General features: G+C 36.3%; 1 protein-coding gene across 1 annotated transcript in view; it reads right to left on the bottom strand.

The window, feature by feature from the left end:
- LOC134670924 (carbonic anhydrase-related protein 10) overlaps window positions 1–17,802 on the bottom strand; it is a 59,269-nt gene extending 41,467 nt beyond the window's left edge. The window contains exon 1 of the mRNA XM_063528757.1: window positions 17,336–17,802. The gene's annotated coding sequence lies outside the window, so the exon portion shown is untranslated. The remainder of the gene's footprint in view (window positions 1–17,335) is intronic.
- Between the last annotated feature and the right edge of the window lie 6,155 nt (window positions 17,803–23,957).

Genomic DNA, 23,957 nt, shown 5'->3' with positions numbered 1-23,957 from the left:
GTTATTTTTCAATTTCCATAGTGAAATGAATGGTAGTGCTCATTCTACCAATATAAATCTTTGTTTTACTTTAAAATTAATAACATAATTAAGGTCATGGACATGTGCATTCTCCCCATCCTTACCTACGGAGCACAGACTTGGTCTTTGACAAAGGCTCACAAATCCAAACTCAAGGTTTGTCAGCGAGCCATGGTCTACATCATACGTTCATACGTTCCAAAACCGGAATAACTGATATAGCTGAAACTGCCACGAAGCTCAAATGGGATTGGGCAGGACACGTCAGCCGTATGCCGGAAGACCTGTGGGCCAAAACAGCCACCACAGTTGGGTCCCACAAATTGTAAGGCGTCACGGTAGACCTCGTCGGAGATGGCGGGGCGAGCTTGACGCTTTTGACCGAGACTGGTGGAAGACTTCTGAGGATAGGGATACGTGGAAGAATAAGAGGGAGGCCTTTGCCCAACAGTGGGACAATATGGGCTCATAATAATATAATAATAATTAGGGTCATACTCAAAAAATATGTCTGCGATCTAATTCGCAATTAGACGCAACCGCAGACACATACTCAGAGAATGACGCAATTATTAAAAACGAATAATTTCCTTTCTAAGGGTAATTCGGGACCCTATTACAAGGACTCCGCTGTCCGCCTGTCCGTCTGTCCGTCCGTCTTTCTGTCACCAGGCTGTATCTCATGAACAGTGATAGATAGGCAATTGAAAGTTTCACACATCGTCGGGTGACAAGCGAAAGTCACTAAGTACTATCAAAAAATTAAAGTAACAATGCACTTTATTACACTTGTAACACGGTTTATTGTCCAATAATTTCAATGGTGTTAGTTAGTGACTTTTGCTTGTCACCCGACGACATGATGTACATATTTCTGTTGCCGCCTTGGAGGATATAACCAACGGAGACGCCATGTCTAAAATTTTCGGTACAAAATAGTCTGCCGTTTTTTGCGGGGGAGGGGCACATCAAATGTATAGGTACGTCATGTCAGATAAACGTCAGTCCATACATATGGTTGACATGAGGTTGACCATTGGCCGCCTATTTTCGACAGAGGGGAACGCCTGTTAATGGCGGCTCCATTGTTAATTACTCCGAGGTTGCCGCTATAACAACAAATACTAAAAACACAATAAAATAAATATTTAAGTGGGGCTATTCAACAAACGTGATTTCTTTGCCGTTTTTTGCGTAATGGTACGGAACCCTTCGTTCGCGAGTCCGACTCGCACTTGGCCAGTTTTTTTTTTACAATTAGGCAAAACCCAGTACATTGTGAGCGTCAGCCGACCAGTGAGTTAATTTAGCTGAGTGGATTTGCCATTGTCAACGCTTGTTTATCGTCGGCCGACCGGCTAATGGTATTAAACTTGAGGAACAACGCCACTCTTTAATAAACTTATTCACATGAATAGTGAGAATGTGTGGGTACGTAGCTTTGTTGTTTTGAATAGTTATTGTAGTAGGTATTGTTGTCGCAAGAATAGGCTATAGGTATTGCAAGTAGTTGGAAACTTGTTTTCTAGAATAGCGTAAAGTTGACATTTTGCATGCACTAATCAGCGTGAGTGATCAAGGTCGTATCAAAACAAAATCAAAACCGTTACAAGTTGTTAAATCTGAATAGGACTCCTAGAAAAAATAAAAAATAAATGATAAAATAACACTGACTTAAGGGGCTCACGACTTCAGGGGTCATATGACCTTCGATCTGAATCCCTTAGTTTTCTAATGTTTTTTGTAGCTTATCATATTAACAGCAACGGCTTTAAGTAATATAGTATTTCGTATTTACTTCAAAGTTCATTGTTTTCGAGATATTTGGCATCAAAATTGAACAATTTTAGGTTAAATAACTGATTTTCTGGCCATCACTTTTGTGTTAATTAGTTTAAAATTAAAACCGTTTTTTGAAACGCCAAAGACGTACCCAAATATATAGATTTCGTACATGTAAATGTTTTTAGACAATATTTAAAAACATAAGTATTCATTTCTTTCAAAATCCGGTAGACCAAAAAGGAGATAAAAGATCGAAGAACTGATAACCGTTTGTTTTATAATTCTGTCTGTAGTGCAAAAAAAGGAGATACGATACAAAACTTGTCAAAAATTGATGAAAACCTCTACTATTAAGTGTGCTTATCTAAGACAAAATACGCCTCGGAACCCACTTAAATCAGTGTAAATACGAGCCTAAAGCATCATACATTCCTAATTTCTTTTAGTCTAGCTACAATCTTTCCCGCATTCAATTTTCGTTCCTAGCCAAAATGCCGTATCTCCATACAGCTTTCGTTTTGACATACTGTGTTTCGACTTTAGGCGGTATTGTATTCTCTAGAGTAGTGAATAAGCCAGATTCACAGATTAAATAGAAGTAACTAAAGCAGACAACTCATCAAAGCCGCTATCTGGGCGTTGGAAAATAGCATTTACAAATAAATTCAATAAAACTACATGATTTTTTTAAATTGACACGCAACTTTTTTAAATTGTTACGTCATTTGTGAATGTATCCTCCATCATACGTAATTTTTGATGTTGATAATATAATACTACAATGCATTTTTTTCAGAGTATCTATCTCTTTCTAGCAAACAATTAATAAGAAGCTCCCGGTCTGTATAACTACTGTTATTATTGGTATTGGCTTGTATTTATGATTCTACCATTTTGCATCTAAATCATGTTTTTAATTAATTACTCATTACACATGCTGACAGTTTAAATAACGGTTAATTATCATCGCGCGGAAGGAATTGCCTTCGAATTGCACATCTGATATTATATCTAAATACAACGCATGCTGTAAAATTATCCCTGAATAAATATCAAATATCGTGGACAAAGCCCACTAATCAAATTTCGGGAACAATTTTTGGTTAGTGTCGAGGACTAATTTGAGGTTTATTTATACTTTTTATACATTTTGTCTATGTTTTATGGTATTTTGTTTTACCTTTGTTTTTAGATCTAAGTAGTTGTCATTAAATGCCATGGTGAAAGCCCAGCTTTTTCGTTTGCTCCCGATTTTATAGCTATCGAAGTGTAAATTGTGCTGGATTCCGGGACAGTTGGCGTATCTGTTGTATTAAATAATCCGGGGCAGAAGCAGCACAGCTTAATATTGCACACTCTAATTATCCTGGATTACGGCGTTACACCTCCGTCTGAGATGCCGTGAGATTGCGCCCGCTGAATTAATAAGCATCGCAGGTCGTGTAGGAGGGAAAAACTGATAGGGTAAGAGCAGATACATACCATACCAACCCCTATTGACAGAGCCAAAAAGAATAGACCGTATAGAGGGGTCCTGTCATAGTAAATGTTGTAGTCACTGTAAATTGACTGCCATCTATCGACACACGACTGTAACTAAAAATAAACACGTATAAAATTATCAAAAAAATTAATATGAAACGGTATCGTCACGCCATCTAGCCGACCATAGGCCAAAGGTGTGTGCGCCATCTATCCGAGAATGACTTTTTCTTGATTTCCGAGGCACGTTTTTTTCTTAGACTTTATTCATCTTAAACGAAGTTACATATGTCTTTGACAGAGCTTATAGGACGACTTGGACACTTTGTTCGCGACACAAGTCACCAAACTGCGAGGAAGAGGTAGTCGTGCTGACAGGGCGCATCAACTCGGAGCGGCGCGCGTGCGATATTTTATAAGACCTACGGCGCGATTCGGGAAATGATTTAGAAGTTCACTAGATATGAAATAGTAAAGGTATGTGACGTTCAACGGCAAATTTTGATTTAAATCGAAATAACGATTCAAATTCGAATGGAACGGGAGACCTTTTATAGGCCTCTGGGCGGCTAGGGGTTATATATTTTTTTCGAACGTACCGCAGTTACGCAGTCTTTTGTTTGTGCTAAACATAATTAATCGCCACACAATGAATCCGCAAAAGCCGTTGTTTTAAGAACGGATGAAAAGCCATTTATAACGCGTTAATTAATACTAATGATGTTATACAAAACGACCAAATGAGACAGGATGACTCGCCTTTATGCTAGTGATCTGTTTTAGTTAGAGCTTTATGGCTCCCCTACACGATGGGCCAGCGCAGGCCACTCCAAGGGACGCAGCCATGCGGTAGAATGAGATAGCAATATCAGTTGCTACCTCTAACGCATAAATGCATCCCTTGGAGTGGCCCGCGTTGGCCCATCGTGTAGAGGAGCCATTAGGCTAGGTTCACACCATGGTATAATAATATACTCCGCATAGTACTCTCTTCCGACCACGTGACTGACACAAAGCTATACAAAGTGGCATTGTTATTGTGACGTAGGCTTATGTCACTCTGGGAAGAGAAGACCATGTTTTATTAGACTATGGTTCACACGGTATTTAGTTTGATATCCAAATTTCATAAAAGATGGCGCTGTTACAAACGCAAACTAGGTAACGGTAGTTCATCGTAGAATATATATAACTGTCAAATACGGGAATAAATGATCGGTTTAAATTCAAGGCAACGAGTAATAGGGTCGGATTTTTCCGGCCGACTCAAATTTCAATGTTAAACAATAAAATAAAAATAATAAATGATTGGTATTGTTCTTTTGGTGGTCGTGTGTTATATTTATTTGTGTATTTATTCTTGCGGTGGGAGGGAGGGAGGGAGGGTGGGTGGGAACATTAATTGCATGTAAAAAACAAAGAGCATATAATCACTACGTTTTAAGAGTCGGCACTCTCGAACAATCCTCGAACCGAATTATGAACGTACATATCCCAACACACCAAATACAGGCTTAAAGATCTCGCATCCAGGCCATAATTGTTAAAAAAAGAAAAACCACACAATACTACCAACACAAAAAAAACAACGCTAGGGCTCGACACTTCCAGTACCTACTGTTTATCGATATCGATAAATGTGCGATACGTGCTGCTGTATTTACCTACTGTACTACCTATTAATAAAATAAAAGAACATTATATATATATATAAACAATTTTATTTTACATGATAAAAATAACATAGTTTATTATTCAAGTAGGCATATTACAATATGCTGAATTCGCGCGCATTCTTTTTTAATCTGGTCCCTTTTTATTGAAGGCACTGGATGGAGAATGATTTCCACAAATGAACTTGTTTCCATTCAGCTTTTGAATAGGTAAATAAATACGCCAAATCCTCATTTCCTTTTCCTCAGCTTTGCCCATAATCGACATCTGAAATAAAGAGATTATCGATAAAATTGGTCGTACACTATTCGTGTCATAGGTTACTTAGTTTTTTACTTAAAAATACTTTATTCACAAAATATTTTCGTTTTAATCATGGATTGTACACGACTAAAACTAATTAAATTAGTAACTGTTAACGACTCAAAGTAAAAAATGAAAATATTGCATACAAACATCAGTTTACCGATCTGTTCGGATCAAGTTGGAAATTTGGCCAAAAATGCGTCAGTAGTTAGTCTTCTTACACACCCACTACAAACTTCACATTTCCTTAAAGATTTGGCCCCCATTTAAATAACAGCTAAAGTTATTTTACCAATTACAATAAAAAATAACCACGTATTTTCACGTTCACGACAATTCAAATGACGTTTGACGTTTTACTACCAATCATACCAACCTAAAGAAAAGTAAGTATAATACGTCCATGTTAAAAGCAAGTATGGTATGTGCCACCAAAATGCAACAGCAGTCATTTTAATTCGATAAGATTATTTCTATGCCTCAATGTTGGTAACAAGGGCTTTCATAATTTATCAAAGTATGGGGTGTCGATGGGCTGGTAAAAAATACACAAGTAAGTATAACGGGTTAGCACTGATTGACTAGCACGTTATCTTTTCGCGGATTAGCAAAGCAATATTTTTGGTTTTAATTGATTGGTATTTGTAACGACGTAGCAACTTATTTAAACACGCGGTGTCGATTTTTCCCGTATACCGTATACGGGATTTTTTCGAATACGGTAGTGATAGCAACGTATCGTTCACACAGCAGGGAAAGCCGTCTAGCAGTGTGAACGACTTTGAAAATTGCCGTAGAAATTTTGTTATCACTACGGTATTCGATATTCGTATACGATGTACGGGAAAAATTTACACCGTGTGAACCTAGCTTTAGGCTGTTTATTGACCAAGTGAAAGCAAAAGTGTCCGCTTCAGCCTCGGTAAAAATGCTTCCGTATATCTCCGGCTGTTTTCTTCTACAGGTCGCAATTTTAAACCGATTCTCGTCTTCGAGATGTCAGTATTGTCTGCATTTCTTTATAATCTCCATGATCCCTTTCGTTTTATTTACAGTTTGAAAACAGTTTGACTTGTAAAATGCTCTAATCACGTTGCGAAAAAAAGCTAATAATTATGGAATTTATATGAAACATTATATCGTAACGTCACGGTCAACTCACCTACTCTTCATATTTCTATCAGATTTATTTTATTAAATAGATTTTTTCTTAAAATAACTCCTATCTATGGTTTTTTAATAATTATTTGGTGCTTTATTTCATGCATGGTGTAGAATAATTTATTTTAAATACAGTATAATACCCTATTATCGGTGACGGCTGGAGGTCTTATGTAAACACACCTACATATTGAAGTAGCCAGATGTTTTCACAAAAAGGGTAAAATTAAACCTGTGTTAAGGGTTGACTATTAACCCTGTTTACACCTCATTTGAGACAATAGTATTACAAAAGGAAATCTGATGTAGCCTACAATTTTCCTGATTATTTGGGCGTTGGATAACCTGCTTTGTTTAGGTACTGGTATTTTTAGAAAATGCAAATGAATAGAATCAGGCGTTACTTTGTAGAAATTCATATTATTTAACAGCGCTGGTCTGTTGTTGAATTTGTTGACTTTCAATTGCTTATAAGGTGAACTAAAAGTAGTATCTACTCGAGCTCGCACTTTAAGCTTTCCTTTGAGCGAAAGTTTTCCAGAAGTGATGTGAGAATTGTTGCAGAAATTGTGTAAAAAATATCATTTTATAAATTATCTATACGCGTACGAGATACGCAATAAACACTAAACAATGTGTAAACAGGCCCTTATGTGAAGGTAAGCCACTTGCCACAGTGCGACATAAAAGAGTAGAAATTAAATGAGGGCGCCACTTTCTTCGTAATTGGCACATTTTTGACGTAAAATGCTTAAACATGGCAACATTTTTGTATGAAAATTTTTTAGACATTTTATTTACTTTCTACTCTTTCAGGTCGCACTATACCCGTAATGACGTTATGTACATGTATTACAACATATTATTCTTCTAGTTACAGGCCAATTCGAACGTAGGTATCTACACTTACAGTAGAATGATATTTCAATCATGTTATTTAGTAATCGTGCGTCTCTCCCGCGCCCATACAAACTTGTCCAAGTACGAGCGAAATTCACGGTACCTAAATAACATGGTCCAAAATATATCATTCTAATGTCAATGTACGTTCAAATTGGCCTGCTACTCTTTATACTAATCTTAAGAAGAAACTCACATACGTGACATACCTATATACAAACATGAACGCTGAAAACAATACACTACTTTTTTTGAGCAGTTGTAAAAACTTATATTAAAAACCGTTTGAAAAGCCTTTAATAAAACCTTGAAAATACCCTATAGTTCACTTATCTTATGAACAAAATTCAAACACACGCCCGAAGTGTTAAAGAAAAAGAAAATTTAATCCAGAAACCATAACTTTGGTTAAAAGAGTACTCTTACAAAGAACCTTCTGCCATGACTACGTCAAAAAGTTGCTCCTATCTTTGCGATGGCGATGCGCGAAGAATTTCAAACGCGGTAGTATTTTATTTTGATGTAGAACTTTTACAGCAGAGCATGGAATTTTTGTTTAAATCTAGCGTATCCTTTACATGGCTTAATAGGTTTCCTGTCTTAATAGCAGTGGAAAGACGTCTACTTCATCCACAATTAGACGTACAAATTGAATTAATCTTGACATTGTACTAATCAAAATTATCTAAGTCTACAACAAAAAAAATGTACACTTGATATTTTTTCCGTTCCATAAATGTCTACAAGACTGTTATTATTTTGCGTGGACTTGCGTGACAAGTATAGCACGGCCATGAAATTTTTTACGAAGTCGGTATTAAAGATTTCGCCTAGACGAACTCTATTCTAATTAGTCTGCCTTTTTAAAAACCTTCCAATTATGACATGGGTGTGCTTGTAAATATTAAAAGCATATATAAATGAAACACAACCCACGCAATGCCACATCCATCCTCAGAAACTTTATGCGTCGAATCGTTTTAAGTTTTTCCATGAAATTGAGTGCGGGGTTTAATAAAACGTCTTTCACCTTCGCAAACAATATGCTAACTTTCACTGTTTGTCTGCACGTGAGGCGTTTTTACTTTTTATAGTTTAAGATAACATTGCTAAAGCTTTTGGGGAAGAAAAATATAGGTGGGAATTTGCACATGTGTACAAGCAATTTGAAAATATAGTCTAGCAAACCATTCGTTACCTACTTACTTAAAATTTTTGAAAATGAAAAAATGAAAATATAATATTGATCTCGTAATGCGAAAGTCAAAATGACATTCCTAACAATGGTTCCTAAAAGAAAATAGTTCCTTTTGTATGACAGGAAGTGGGTAAGTACTTATTCTATTCCGCGTTGCATCTATTAGGAATCCATCATTTTACGTAAAACAAATGAAAGTAAAAAAAACGTTATTTGAATTTAAACTGTTGTGAGACATACTAACATTGAATAATTTTACGGTTTAGACTCACTTGCTTTTAGTCACTCGCGCGACATGTTTCGGAGAGCCTAGGTCTCCTTTCTCAAGCACTAACAGTGCGAGCAGCGTTCACGACGGCCGTGTATCGCGTACTAAAAACAAGTGAGTCTAAACCGTAAAATTATTCAAAACGTTATTTGTTATAAAACTTTCAACAAGCAGATACGTCTGCGGGCGAATTTCCAAATTTTATATTATTTATTATATGTAGAAGGCAACTGACTTTTCATAGGAACTATGTACCTATATAGACAGAATGGTCCCTATTAATCTTCTTCATCCTCTTGTCGTATGAAATCCAGGAGGGCGCCATCTACAATTAGCTTTGTAACTTTTTATTTTTGCTCGTCAACTTGGCCGAAGTTAGTCGTCAGATTCGGTCAGATTAGCATATTTTAAAAGTGCTCGCACCTGCCAGCCGTGAAGTTGGGAAGACTCGAGCGTTCTGCGGTTTACACAGTTGGGCTGTTACAGTATGCCAGGGTGAAAATATAAGTTTGGTGTAGCTATATTGGGTCATAATAAAATATTTATGAGTTAGAATTAAGAGTCTTTTCTGTAAACGTCGTAAAATGTTTAAAGCCTGCCTTTTCTTGGGCCCTTTTAGGCATGTTTAAACCTACTACTTCTCATGACTTGTATCATGAAATTCATAATAAAATGTACGTTTCTCAGAACGTTTTTAGTTAACACATCACTCAAAGCTTATTTGAAACAGCTTACTACTTGCGTAAAGAACAGAGGGCCTACCGCGATTACCGCGAACCATTTGACGTGTTGCCTTTCTGTTCCACTTGTAAATTCGTACGCAAGTGTGACAGGGAGGCAATACGTCGAACGTGGTTCGCGGTAGGCCCAAAGATGAAGATTTTTTTCTCTTATCTATTCTTAGAGCGATAGCTATCTAATACACACTCGCAAATGATCTTCCTAGTTCCGGATACGAATTAAATTTATAAAACAATGGCTATATTATTTTGAATCTCTCATACAAATCAGATTCATCATCATTCTAGCCTTCAGTCGCCCACTGCTGAGCATAGCCTCTCTTCGTGTACGCCACTTATTCCGATCCTGGGCTAGTCTCATCCAAAAGTGCCCCGCGATTTTCCGAATGTCATCCACCCAACGAGCCAACGGACGCCAGGCGCTTCTTTCATCCGAAAGCGGCCACCAATCCGCCAACATTTTGGTCCACCTGCCATCACTCTGCCTAGCAACATGTCCCGCCCAACTCCATTTAAGCTTGGTGATGACGTCACCCACGTCTCGCACCTCGCACAAATCAGCTTACCTGCTGTTTACATTTCCACTAGGTACCCACAGCGTTTGCGTCTCTCTTCCCGGGTGTTAACTCTCAAATTATCATAGGTACCATTGAAATTAGTTTGTTGAGTATTATTTAATTAAGGCTTATTCGGGGTATTCTGCTTGGCCCTTGTTTTGACAAATTAAAAATAGTATACACAGAATGAATATAGGGCTCCAAGCAGGGAAAGTTAACAGTAGAGAAGTAATTACGACAAATTTTACGCACATTGGTGTCGTCGGTTCTAACAGGCCGAACAGGAGGAAGTAAGTCGTAATGGAGAAAGTGGAGAGAGTGGAGAGCAGCAGGGCCGTAATTCTCGGCGAAAATAATTGGCCAACATCTGTCAGCTACACGCCAGAGCAAAATTCGCGGGACATAGAATCAAAACTGTTAGGAGTGACCGTGGAACAGAGTTTATAAATAAAGATGTTATGGATTTGTTTAACAGGAACGGCATCACCCATCAAACATGTATATTTATATATATTTATTGTATACATGTACGTATATATTATTGTTGTATATATATTTATGTTATCTTCATATTATATTTATATTTGTGCCTATTAATTTTAAGCATCAAATTTAGTTTTAGTGTTCTTTACACATACCCCGCACCAACTATGCTTCTCTGTTTGGCCTAAAGGTTGACTGGTAGAGAATGCCGTGTAGCATTAAGTCCGCCTTTTGTCACTGTATATTTTTTACTGTGCAATAAAGTTTAAAAAAAAAAACACTTAATGCGGTGACTTTTTGTAGCCCTAAACGTGATTAGCTTCAATTAGGTAGGTACCATTGTAAATAAAATCAATCAATTTCCTTGGTAAAATGACTAACTTACTGAATGTGATAATCGCGGCAGTAATGCGGCGGCGAATACCAGTTACAAAAAACTATTTTCTGCTTGCATTGTGCTTATTGATTAGTAGATAATAGTAATTTTGCGTATGTACTCGTAGCAGTAACCGAGGCAATATGACAATTTTACCTTTAATTTGGTTTCAGATCCTATGTACCAACAGGAATTGCTAGTATAAATAGTGACGAACTGGAGCTAACCACAGAGTACAGAATTTCTTTCTTCGCAACAATCTACATAGGGTAAGACCACCAGTGAATGAACACTTAAGCAATTATCCAAGTTTGAAAAATCATTGCTCAGCATTCATTAATAATTGGAATAATTTATTGCAATTTAATCAATCGTCATTTAATAAATAAGAAAGTAATTTCTGCGATTTTTAATTACTTTCATAGTTTTTGAGTTATACCAGAATTTACCAAAAACTACCCAAAAACCTAATGAATGAACATAAAAACTAGTGAATGAACACCGAAAAACCCAGTGAATGAACATTATTTAACTCTTTTTAATTAGCATAATAAAATATTTTTTATCACAAACACCGTTTCCGGCTCTATTTTAATAGGTATAGCGATAGCGTTTATAAAGATAAAAGATAAAGATAAAGAGTTTTTATCCCTCCATATTGACTTCGAATCGATTAGAATGTAATAAAATGATGGTTATTCACCAATAACATAGAAACCCGTTACATATTAAAAGAAAAAATTAAATCAACCATTAAAACAAGAACCGACGTGCATATTTTGACGAAAAGGGGTCATGCTCACCAAATAATGCTTAATATAATAAACTTGTCACTGCATTATTCGTGGTTACCCTGTTCATACATAGAATTAGTAGAAATCCAATAAATGAACAAGCCAAATTTTGTATTGTTCATACATAAGCATGACAAATCTAGTAAATGGACTATAAAAATTTGGTTTGTTCCAATACTGGCTAAATGACTCAGAATCGTTTTCTATGCAGAATCACAAAAAACAAGCTCAATACGATTGCGTTTGCATATACATTTGGGAAAAAAATGAAATCTACGCGACACCAGTAAATGAACACACTGTTCATTTACTGGTTTCAGAACATTTGATGAGCCAGTAATGGAACTATAAAAAATAAAGACTTAATCGCATAATACGCCGACAAAGTGTACATAAATAGAAGGTTCAACTCTTAATCTAACCAAATAACTAAACTTTGTACTGGTAAAAATTAAATAAGCACTTCATATGTTGCTCCAAACGTACACTGTTCTTATCTGGGATCTAATATTTTCATACAAAACTTCAAATCCAGAAACACGTTAACTTCAAACGCCAGTCACATCCTAACTTGTCGAAAATAAATTTATTACGGGTTGTCATTGCATAGGAAATAGAGTTGTTAATAAGAAAAAAAATTAAACAAGTGGAAGAAATTGCTATATTTCTTATTTTAGACGAAAAACGTGATTTTGTTCATTCACTGGGGGGTGTTCATTCACTGGAGGGTTTACCCTAGCTATCCCACGCTAGCGTCTCCCGAACGTCGGCGTCTAGTCAATTCCATGGTTGCTGCTCGACGCAACATTGGCGCAACTGCGCAGCGACGCCATTTTTCATAGCCCTGACTAGACGCCGTCGCTCAAAAGACACTGGTGTCTAGCCACAAGCCTACATAAAGGTCTCCCATTCTATTGTAAGATATGTTTACACTTTTGCACTTTTTCTTCTTCCTAGATTCCTCGTGACTCAGGATCGCGACCATATGAGGTAGTTGTTTTGTGCACTGTAATGGAAAAATATTTAGATAACAAAATACTTCTATGAAGCCGGACGGGCGATTAAATCTGTGTCTCGAATAGTGTCGATGGACTGTCAAGTTGGCAGCGATTCCGTGTTGCCAGGGAGATAGGTCTGAATCCCTTCGACACCAGTTCGGTCGACAACTAGTTCTTACCAAAATAATTATTATCATTCTCGATGAACGGGTAGGAATGTATAGATTGTCGAGTCTTCCTTTCCCTTTCTTAAAAAATATCATACCGTGCTTGTCCAGCAGCGTTTACCACGCTCTGGTCTAATTTCCGTATTTAGAGTTTCACGTCAGTTTTGTTAAATGCCTTGGGATTGTAACCCTGGCAACATCGAAGAGGAGGCCCCGAGGGAGAGTGATTCGGCCATTTTGGACTTGGATTTTCTTCCCCGACCTAGCCGGGGTCGGCTTTATATTAAATAATTGGGACAACGTTCTCATCTTTGGTAAGTAATCTTACATTCGTTTGTGAAGACCGTGAAATTCGGAATCTGTTGTTGGATTATGCGATTATTGACGTGAACCGTTTATTTCAGCCTGCCCTCAGGTGTGCCTTGAGGTTAACCGTTTCCCGAAAGGGCGAACCAGGAGCGTCCTGGGCACTTCGGAGTTGATATTCGATCACTCATAAACCCCGGCAAGACGATTTTCCTCCGACAGGTAAGGCGTCGTTCATATACTTTCGTCAGAAATTGTATGGCGGGCCATGCGGCCACATAAAAGTATCCCGCGTAGCGCTGAATTTTATACTGTAATATAACCCCCAAAGGGTTACGCATGGAAACCCTTGTTCCTATGTGAAACGGACTCGCACGTGGCACGGACCACAGATTCTTGGCGTGACCTGAGCCAGTGGAACTAATCCCGTACCCGGAATTTTCCAGGAGGTGTCTACTAGGGGCGCGGCCTTTGGTAGGCCAGATTCTGTGCCAGTCGACCTGTGCAGCTGGCCCCGCCAGAGTCGGAGCTATTGGAACCTCCGGCCATCTGGTCGAGAGAGCAGTCGACTGTCGCTACAGTGCAGCTAAGCCTTTCACTACTTTTTCCTAAACTGCGATTTTGGACTATTCACCTTTTAGTATTAACTATCCAATAGCGCAATCGACCAAGTATCACCAACAATAATTAAAACCCGGTTAGATAAATGTAAATTTAGTTTACTACCAATAAGTCGTTAAGTAGTGTTTAAGCTCAAAAGTGTAAACTTAACCAGGCCGGCAATTAAATTGTACCTGTCCACTATCGGGTTGTTTGTTTTATCCCCTTCAGGACCCTTAGTTTAAAATAAAAGTATTACAGCACCAAGACTCTCCATTCTGCACGATTCTACAAGCTGGAGTAGCTTGCAATAAGGCGAAAAATGTAAACATGTCTTTGACGTCGGCTGTACCTGTTTTGAATCTTTATATTGACCACATATTAACAAATAAAAATTGCCACCACATATTGACAAATAAAAATTTCAATTGTCTCGGCAAGCGTTATTAAATTTTGTGGGTGGCTGAAACCTAAGCTGTAATATTGACTCAAGGTTGCTTTCGTTTGATTTTTAGAGTTCCGTACCCAAAGGGTCAAAGCGGTACCCTATTCTGACAAAACGAAGTTTATAAGATTCTCCATGCGGAAAACAGAGCCGGATGCACATAACATCAAACTTTACGCACATAACTGTAAGGAAAAATCGAATAATCTCTGTTCATGTCAATCACTAGCTAATACTGACAAAATTAAGTATTTGGGAGTCATGATAGATGAAACCCTCTCCTTCAAAAATCACATTGAAACATTGTGCAATAGAGTTCGAAAGTTAATGTTTGTTTTCAAAAAACTTCGTTCAATCGCTAACCCAAATTTAATCAAGCAAGTATATTTTGCACTATGTCAATCGATACTAACTTACTGCATTTCTTCCTGGGGTGGCACAGCGAAAACTACACTCCTAACCCTAGAAAGAGCCCAGAGAGCCTTACTAAAGGTAGCTACCTCCCGGCCCTTCTTATACCCTACTGACCTCCTTTATAAATCATGTGAAGTACTAACAGTTCGTCAATTATATATATTAAGCACAACACTAAAGCAGCACGCCAGAACTCCTCTCAACTCTGAATATAGATATAAAAGGCGCAAAGATATTATATGTATCCAAACAGTACAAAGAAAACACATTTTTTCATCTAGATATTTGTCTTTTTGGGCCCATTTTTGTACAACAGGCTAAATGCAATACTAGACTTATACCCACAAAGCTATGCGTGTTGTAAGAACACACTACGACGCGCCCTTCAAAAAATGACGTACGATGATACAGAGAACCTACTAATAGTCGTAAAATGATTACCTAATTCTGTTCTGTGATTTTTAATACTTAAGAACCTACTTCTTTGTTAAGGTGATATACAGTTGTTTTGTGTAATAAATATAGTTCATAATTAAGTGACTAATTAAAAATAAATAAATTTAATATTGTCCTTCGCTGCCTGAAACACAGGGAATCCTAGTTCAGGCATCTGTAAACCACGTGTCTCTATGTAAATTCTTAGTCTTTAAGAACAATCATTGTACTATACTTTTCTCAATAAATTATTTGTATTTGTATTTGTATTTGTATTTATTATATAAGAAAGGTAGGTATGTTGTTACCTTGTGCCACCTTGGTCATCACTGTCTATTTGATTCTTATTGATTGTACATTCGTGTATGGTACAGTCGACGTCAAAGATATGTTTACACTTTTCGCCTTATTACAAAGGAGTAAGGTGCAGAAGTGTAAACGTATCTCTGACGTCGACTGTACCTATATGTTACATTAATGCCCAGTGAAGTGTAATGAGGATAATCGACGGAAATCCAAATCACTTTGCGTGTGATTATGATCAGTTAAGTGCAGACCTTTGCTACGAATACATCATTATCATTAGATTTATAATCAACACATATACATATATCTATGTCAATGTTCAAAGTCAGTCAAAGGGCATTGGAGTTAGCTCTATTATGTGAGATTGAATTAGAGATGAGGAGACGCCAAAATGCCGCTTCCATAAAATCGCTCTCATTTTTCTCATCTCATTTTAAAAATAATACATGAAACTTGGCTTGAACATTTATGTAACATACGAGTATATCTATGACTGATCTAGTACCTACCAGTATTGTTAGGTGATACGAAAATTTTATTTTTACATTCATTTTTAAATTAATATAGACAAATAAAATAAATCGAGTAAAAGGTTTATGTGTAAATCTAGCAAAATTTGTTTAATTTTTACTACAACAGAGAAATAAATTAAAATTTTGAGTGAAATTAAGAAAAACTTACTAAGCCATCCGTTTTTCATCAATATAGTTATAAAAAATTATGCTTGCAAAATGCAAGGCAAAAATTGCCTTAAATTTTTTTGCCTTAGGTACATTTTTCTCATCAGAGCACGATACAGAATATGCCCTTAAACGGATCCCCACTATTTATGTCACACCTTGTAGAATACCTATTTAAAACTTTAAAATTTCAGGTTAACTTTAATTCAAAGTTTATATTAAGTCTTTGATCCAAGTTCGTACGAACTTCCGAACGAAGCAAACGGCAAGGGAGCTAGAAGTCGGAACTCTTAACAATAATAAGTTAGAATTCTGTCCCGAACACAGAAATACGTAGCTAAGGGGTCATCCATTAATTACGTCACACGAATTTCTAGGTTTTTTGACCCCTCCCCCCCTTCTTGTCACACTTGGTCACATTTGGCAAACCCCTAGTGTGACGTCACATTTTTTCTACGAAATCGCCAAATCGAATTAAGTAAGTACCTAAGTATTATTAATATTTCATCAAAATATTTTTGACGATATAAATATTAGTAATTTTATGACCCAAAACTGCTTAGGAAAGAAAATTAAAAGAATAAAAACGATTATAGTTTAAAAAACTTGTTATTTAAATGTATAGCGAATAAAATAATTTAAATAAATTTTCGGTTACTGATGAAGTTAAAGTGACGTTACAAAGTTTGTGTCTCCCCCCTCCCCCATGTCACAATATGTCACATTTTCTTGACCCCCTCCCTCCCCCTAAACGTGTGATGTAATTAATGGATGACCCCTAAAGTGAATTTCTAAAAGACATAGGTCCTTTTACACTTGAAGGAATACGCTAGAACTTGCAGCAGTAAGTTTTCGAAGTGCACAAATAATTGATTTATTTAGTTCTGCATTTCAATGCATTTTAGAGTGAAATTTTGAATTTAGTTCACCTTGAAGTGGGCAACTTTTGGTTTCAGATCGCTAAAGATATTTCTTCAGATGAGTCTTTTCAGACTAACTATTGCAAGAGACCATAAACAAGTTAAAGCGTTCCATTTATGTATTTCGGTGATGAGAATGTTGGTTTTTAAGTGTTACCTCTTTTAAAAGAAATTTGTCTATGTCCAGGATTTGTTTTTCATTATCCGTATTTATTTCGAAAAGTACCAGCCTTAATAAACAAAATTAAATATTACCTATCTTCTTTATATTATGTTTTTATCTTTACTACCTTCAGTTAAATATATAGTGAAAACTCACCCTTCAAAACAAGCACACACTCAATATTCACTTCGCAAAATCAAAAATTATCACTTTCACCTTCAGATTACACTTACGTAAAAGTTTTCCGTAAATTTGAGCGACAAGCGACACCTTTCCCCAAACACGGCCACCCGCGCGAATGCTCGCGGTCAACTAACTTGCCAGGCTGTCTCCACTTTCACGAAATGAACTGAAAGGTCCCACTCAGAAACAAAAGAGCTTTAAGGTAATTTTTTGATAAAGGATAAGAGAACTTATCGAGATGCAAAAAGGTTCAGTTTTACTTGTCTTAGATTTTGTTTTCGTAGTACTTCGTTGTTTGTTTGGGAGGGTCGCAGAGGCGGGAATGAGTGTGTCGAAAAAAAGAAGCCAACCACGATTCACTGAGTTAAGGCTTTGGGGCGGGTTTTCACTGAATATCTTTAATTAAAACGGCAACTTTGCTTCCTGTGTAATGAGTTGAAGTTGCAAAAATCTGAAGGACGAAGAGGCTTTGAAAACTAATGAGAAAAACGTAAATACCAACTGAGATAGGTGCCCGGGCTTTCATGAAGTTTTGTTTCTAGCTAAATTTTTCAGTACAGGTTTTACGTGAGTTAACCGAGTAGTAGACTTACTTTTGGAAGTTCTAAAAGTTTGCTTCAAATATTTATTTCAGTACTTCTTAAGTCATTCAAAATAAAAAAAAACGATAGAGACTTTCATTACCTACTTTTTCTGCGTGGGATGATAATTGATAAAAATATACTCTCCAGTCTATCCTGTTTCCATGTCCTTCCTTGGGCCTCAAACTATTTCCATACTAAATTTCATCTTAATCAGTTCAGCAATTTAAGCGTAAAGAGTCAACTGACAGACAGACAGTTTCTTCATTTACTTAAGCATTTATAATATTTGTGCCGAATTGTCCACAAAATTATCAAACATAAGTACAATAAGTTTCGTAATATAATAAGAATAATTAGTGCATTATGTTATGCCCAATTTGATAAAAAAGTAATTCAAACACTTATATGCCTTCGCTAACGCTATCGTCACATGACGACCCTGCCAGGATTCGACACAGATTTTTTTGTAATCCAAAATATGTTTGGAAGTCAGTAAAGAACTAAGAAACCAGAGAGAAATATCTTTAATATTGGCTACCTAAAGTTTTCTAGAAAAGATCGCTAGACAATAAGACCGCCTGGTTTTCACCTCACTACCTACTTAATTTATTTTCTATATTATTTTTCTTCCATTGAGGTCAGCAATAAAGATCACTTTGAAAGAATGAATTTGATTGCGTATTAAAAACAAATAATAATCTAAAATATATTCAATTACACAAACGGGTCTGACGCGATATAATTTCATCGTTTTTACCTTTAATTCCGACGTTTCAGCCAAATTGCACCAGCTGTGGTCACGGAAAGACTGACGTCCGAACAAATGTCAACGGAGATATTAATAAAACACCACTAAACTACCCGAAATTAGTTTATAAAAACGTTCGGGGTAGACAAAGAAATTGCAGAGTTTAATGTTTATTATTGTAAATATGTGTACAGAACGCGAGAGTTGAAAGTGTTATAATAATGTAAAATGTTCGTCTTATTGAAGTTATAATCAAAACACGATACTGCGCAAATACATTACTTTTGTAAACATTCATAAAATTCACCTTGACCTATTTAATTAAAAGAGGCTATCTAAGTTATTTGTTACAAACTTTTAATATTTTCTGTTACTTGGTTGGAATTAGTAATAAGTAGTTAATACAGTGAACAATATGTTTTGTTATACCGTTCCAGGGTCCATTATGTAACCTATGTAACATATTGGTATGCAGACAAAAGACATAAAAAATAATACTAACATATAGGTACTTCTTGAATAAAAACAAAAACTATATGGATGTTTTAATGTTTATTTGAACACAAACGGTACATGTTTCTTATAACTAATGTCTATAAATATTTCATAAACCAATACAGTTGCCACCACTTATTAGCTCATTAAAGAAAAACAAGATACGAATGGCATAGCGCCACTTGCACCTTCCCACTAATCCGGGGTTAACTGGTTAAACCTGGGGTTGCCAGGGAGGTTTTGGGATTATACTGAGCAACTTGTACTATGGGACCAACTCCCATATCGCGAAAAAAAAAATTACCCCCCATAGAAAATGGACCAGCCAAAATGTATGTAACAACCAATTTTTTTTCGTGATTTCGGGATTGTTCCCATAGTAAAAGTTGCTCAGAATAATCCGAAAACCTCCCTGGCAACAGGAGTGCACTTATGTTTTGGCCAACCTGTATAGATACATATATCTACTGATGGAAAACACCCATGACTCAGGAATAAATATTTGTGTTCATCACACAAATAAATGCCCTTACCGTGATTCGAAGCCATCTGCTTCACAAGCAGGGTCACTACCCACTTGGCCAGACCGGTCGTCTCAATAATGACATTTACTCACTTTGTTCTGTTCCACTCTACAACTACCACAAAATGCAGTCTGTCACCGTCAACGTCAACACAGTGCATCCTTAAAATTTCTGCCAATCTTACTGACTACAACACAACATACAAATAAATAATAATGTTGATGTTGTTATTGTTGATTATTAAAATAATGTTGTTGATGTTGTTATTGATTATTAAAATAATGTTGTTGATATTGTTGTTGTAAATAATGTTGTCAATGTCCATAATTGCTCATAGTTGTTGTTTTCCAAATTAGTTTTCTCACTACACCCACATTCGAGAACAATGGTGCAATAAAGAATTAAATAATTTCTGTTTTGATGTGGTTGACTGGTAGAGGATGCCTAAGGCATCAAGTTCGCCACCTGTACTTATATTTCATTGTGCAATAAAGTTTAAAAAATACCTTTATACACGAAATTAATACTTATCTGAATTGTTTTCTATTTTATTGTACCCCATCGAAACATCAAAAGAATCCCACATCTGCGGATGACCTTAAAGACCTCGTCTCAAATTTATCTGAAATCAATCTTCAGATGAATCAGATTAAACTTTTTAGAGCCCAGAAAAGTATATTCATCCCTTTCCCTCCAAGGCGTGGCTTATCTGCCACGCATGCGTATAGAAAACTTCTTAAGAATAAGAATCGTCATTTTCTTCTCGACTCCGATAATACATGAGGATATAATATAGGGATCTATATACTTGAAAGGTCTGTATATAAGCCTAGAATCCTTTTATGCCAGCCTTTCTGTCTGGAGTTAGGATGGGATGAGATACGATCTTATTCGACATAGGGAGGATTGAACTTTGAGGAATGGAAAGTTTGGATTTTTTCTTTTGTTATAAAATGTATACTTTAATAAAAAATAACATCATTACTAGGGGGCTATTCATAAATTACGTCATTTCAAATTAGGGGGGGGGGTCTGGACATCGGATGACGGTAGCATGAAGTAGAAGGAAATGGGGTCATTTGAAGCATGATTTTTGGATGATAATACGGGGGGGGGGGGGGGGCGTCAAAAATCGATGACGTAATTTATGGACAGCCCCTAGGGACGTTTTATTATGTAGTTATTTGGACTATTATGCTATAAAACTAATCTGGTTATTTGTCAGAGGTCCTGCATGAGTCAAAGAAGTTGTGAGAGATATTCAAAATGACCTGAGCACAACTATTGCATAACAAGGGATTAGAAACATGTGTAGATCATTTTGACCACCTCACTCGCTTAGCTACTTTCTCGCTGACTGTACCATACCAAATGAAACTGAATTAAAATAAGTTACCCACTTAAATGTGCGGTTTGCGCAAAAGCTCAATGTTAACAAAGATGACCAACAACTATGTAAGATTGAACATCACATCACATCGTTTTGTTAACAGAAAATTTACTGTTAGTAGGAATGAGTACCATTTGCCCACTTTGCCGTACAGTCGCCATGTGCCAGTGATATTGAATAAAGTAACTTAAGAAAACTAATTATCCAGAGCGACCAACACAACACTTCAGCAATAGGGTGGTTTCTTATACATAAATAAATTAAATTGTTTTCCAATCATGACCATGATCTCAAATTTATGAAAAGCAAGAAAAACAAGTCTTATATTTCGCAATTCCTATTAGTATTACATATTTTAAAATAAATAAATTCATTGAAAGAAATGGATTAATTGTGACATCAATGTCTTCGTTTCTTATAAAAACTTCACAGTAACGAATAATTTCGACTAATTTTCATAAAGAGTATTCGACTGCTTATTAGTCTACCTACCTACAACTACCTAACCTACACTTTACCCTGGAATAACACTGAAAGAAGTTCGAGACTTCTGTTGGCATTTTGCCATTTCCGATCCTCCTCGAATCCAATCTGTTCAGATTGAGGCTGTACTATTAGGATATACAGATCAGACTATTGATTCCAATTCATCCTTTTCTCCATTTTTATCACTTTATCCTCTAGCCGCCCAGAGACCTATAAAAAGGTATTCTGTTCCATTCTAATTTGAACTTTTTGTTGACAAAATAAAATTTCATTTTGCTTGGCAAGGTTTGACGTATGGGCGGCTAGAGGATATATTGACGTAAATTCAATGATATAATACCACCTAACACGCCGTGTTACAGATGTAGTGCATAATTATTTGCCTTCGTATTTTCACGGAAACTTACGAACGTATCTTGCTATTTCAGTCATTCTCGGTACAAAGAATACTGACATTAACTGAAGTAGCATGACAAATGAGAAAATTTCCTAGAAAATACGAAGGAAAACAATTATGCCCTACATGTGTACTATTGTTGTTGGGCGGATAAACCTTCCGTGACAGTGAAATATAGAGTTCACTTCACTGCTTATAATACGATAGAAACATGTTGAACACATGCTTGTTTTGTTGAAATAAAGGCACCAAGACGAATTTCTACCGTGATATAACTTTAAAAAAAAAAGGAAGCAAACATGGTAATCACAAATTGTCTTTTTTATAATACATAGTACAGTAAATTAAATATGGTTTAGGGTTCTATGAATAAAATATGCAAATCAATAACTCTAAGTAACGTCATTCTCATACACATGGAACCCAGTCAGTCGGTACAGTTTTATTGAATTCCATGTCTGACGCAAATACCTCCAAATTTACTCAAAGCTTTTCACCAGCGTCGCAAAATACATTCAATGGCATCCTAGCACTACAACTGAATACGAATTCGTATATCAACTTATTTTTCCAACCTCTAGTCTCCCCTAGCATAACAAGGATATTCAACTCTATTTTACTAAAGTTAAGGTTGCTTTCAAAAAGACGCGAGTAAGTTAGTAGGATTGGAAAGTTACGACGCGTATTTTGTTACTGTTAAACGTGACATATCCAGTTATTGCGGAGTTCGGTCACGGATGCTCTGCGTTCCGCTACTGGGCGAGAGGTGGCGCTGTCGAATGACAGTGAAAATTGGCGCCCAACGTGTGACTAGACGGTTTCTTTAAGCAAATACAGGAACGTGTTGCTGACTAAATGGATAAGTATTCGAGGTACAGATGGTACAGTCTTTATGAGATTACATCTTATTCTCTCTGTCTTTGCTACTCGTCCTAATAAGTGTACAATGTTGTGCTAGTAGTAATAGATCAGAGATCCTATGACTCAAAGTCATAAATTGAGACTCGGGTAACGTAATATTTCATTCACCTTTAACCTTTTCAACTTTATTAAAGGATACAATATTTAGTAGTCTCGTTATAATCTGTCACTTTAACAAAAATAGGCTACCAGTTTGCTTACTCGTAAATAGCTTTCATCGTCCAATTACAACGGGTAACAACCAAATAACCTCCGGTTATCGACTATAAATCTCATTATATCCCAAAACAAACTCCTTCAAGCATAAACAAGCGAAAGACGTTTTCCTGTAATCAAGTCAAGGTTCAAAATGAAACGCATCAAAGTCGTACGCGGGGCAAAGTTGAATGCTGTAGGTTCAAAATGCGGTTACGGTGCAAAGTCGACCGCGATTCACTTACAGACTCTTTCCCTGGGGAGACTCGTTTTATCTTCGGATTCCCCGACATTCTTCAGTGGGATGAATACATCAAACGCTCGTCTTTAATCGCTTGAAAATTCTCGGGGGAACTTTGAACGCTCTTTTGTAGAAAAGTATAGGTAATAGGTTCTCTTCGGTTTGTTAATATTTTCTTATGTTGGTCGGAAGCTACTTTCTTTACTGTGCATTTTTACTAATACAATTTTATTAATTAAATCTTAAGGATTGCAATAAATTAAAGTTAACCTACAATGACTAAAACACGCCCTAATTTTTTTTGTATATTTGTTTTCCTGAAAACCAACCATTTTACTATTAGAAACTTACAATAGGTTTGTAAAAGTAAGTTTATTACAAAAATAACACCATTAATGATCATTTAAATAGGTAATCTCAGATATATGTTCTACTATAAAAATAATACATAATTTAGCGTAGAAATAGTTCTTAACTTCCTACAAAGTATTTCTCTCATACAAAATCTCAATGCAAATCTCATTATAAATTAACCTAATCAAATCTCCACAAGATTGTTTGCACAGGTAAATTATGCAAACAGGCCACAATTCTCGTTTTCCTCGGTATATTTA

The sequence above is a fragment of the Cydia fagiglandana genome, chromosome 14, assembly GCF_963556715.1.
Source record: "Cydia fagiglandana chromosome 14, ilCydFagi1.1, whole genome shotgun sequence".
NCBI lineage: Eukaryota > Metazoa > Arthropoda > Insecta > Lepidoptera > Tortricidae > Cydia > Cydia fagiglandana.
Note: the sequence above shows the minus strand (reverse complement) of the source record. Positions and strands in the feature narration are given on the sequence as shown.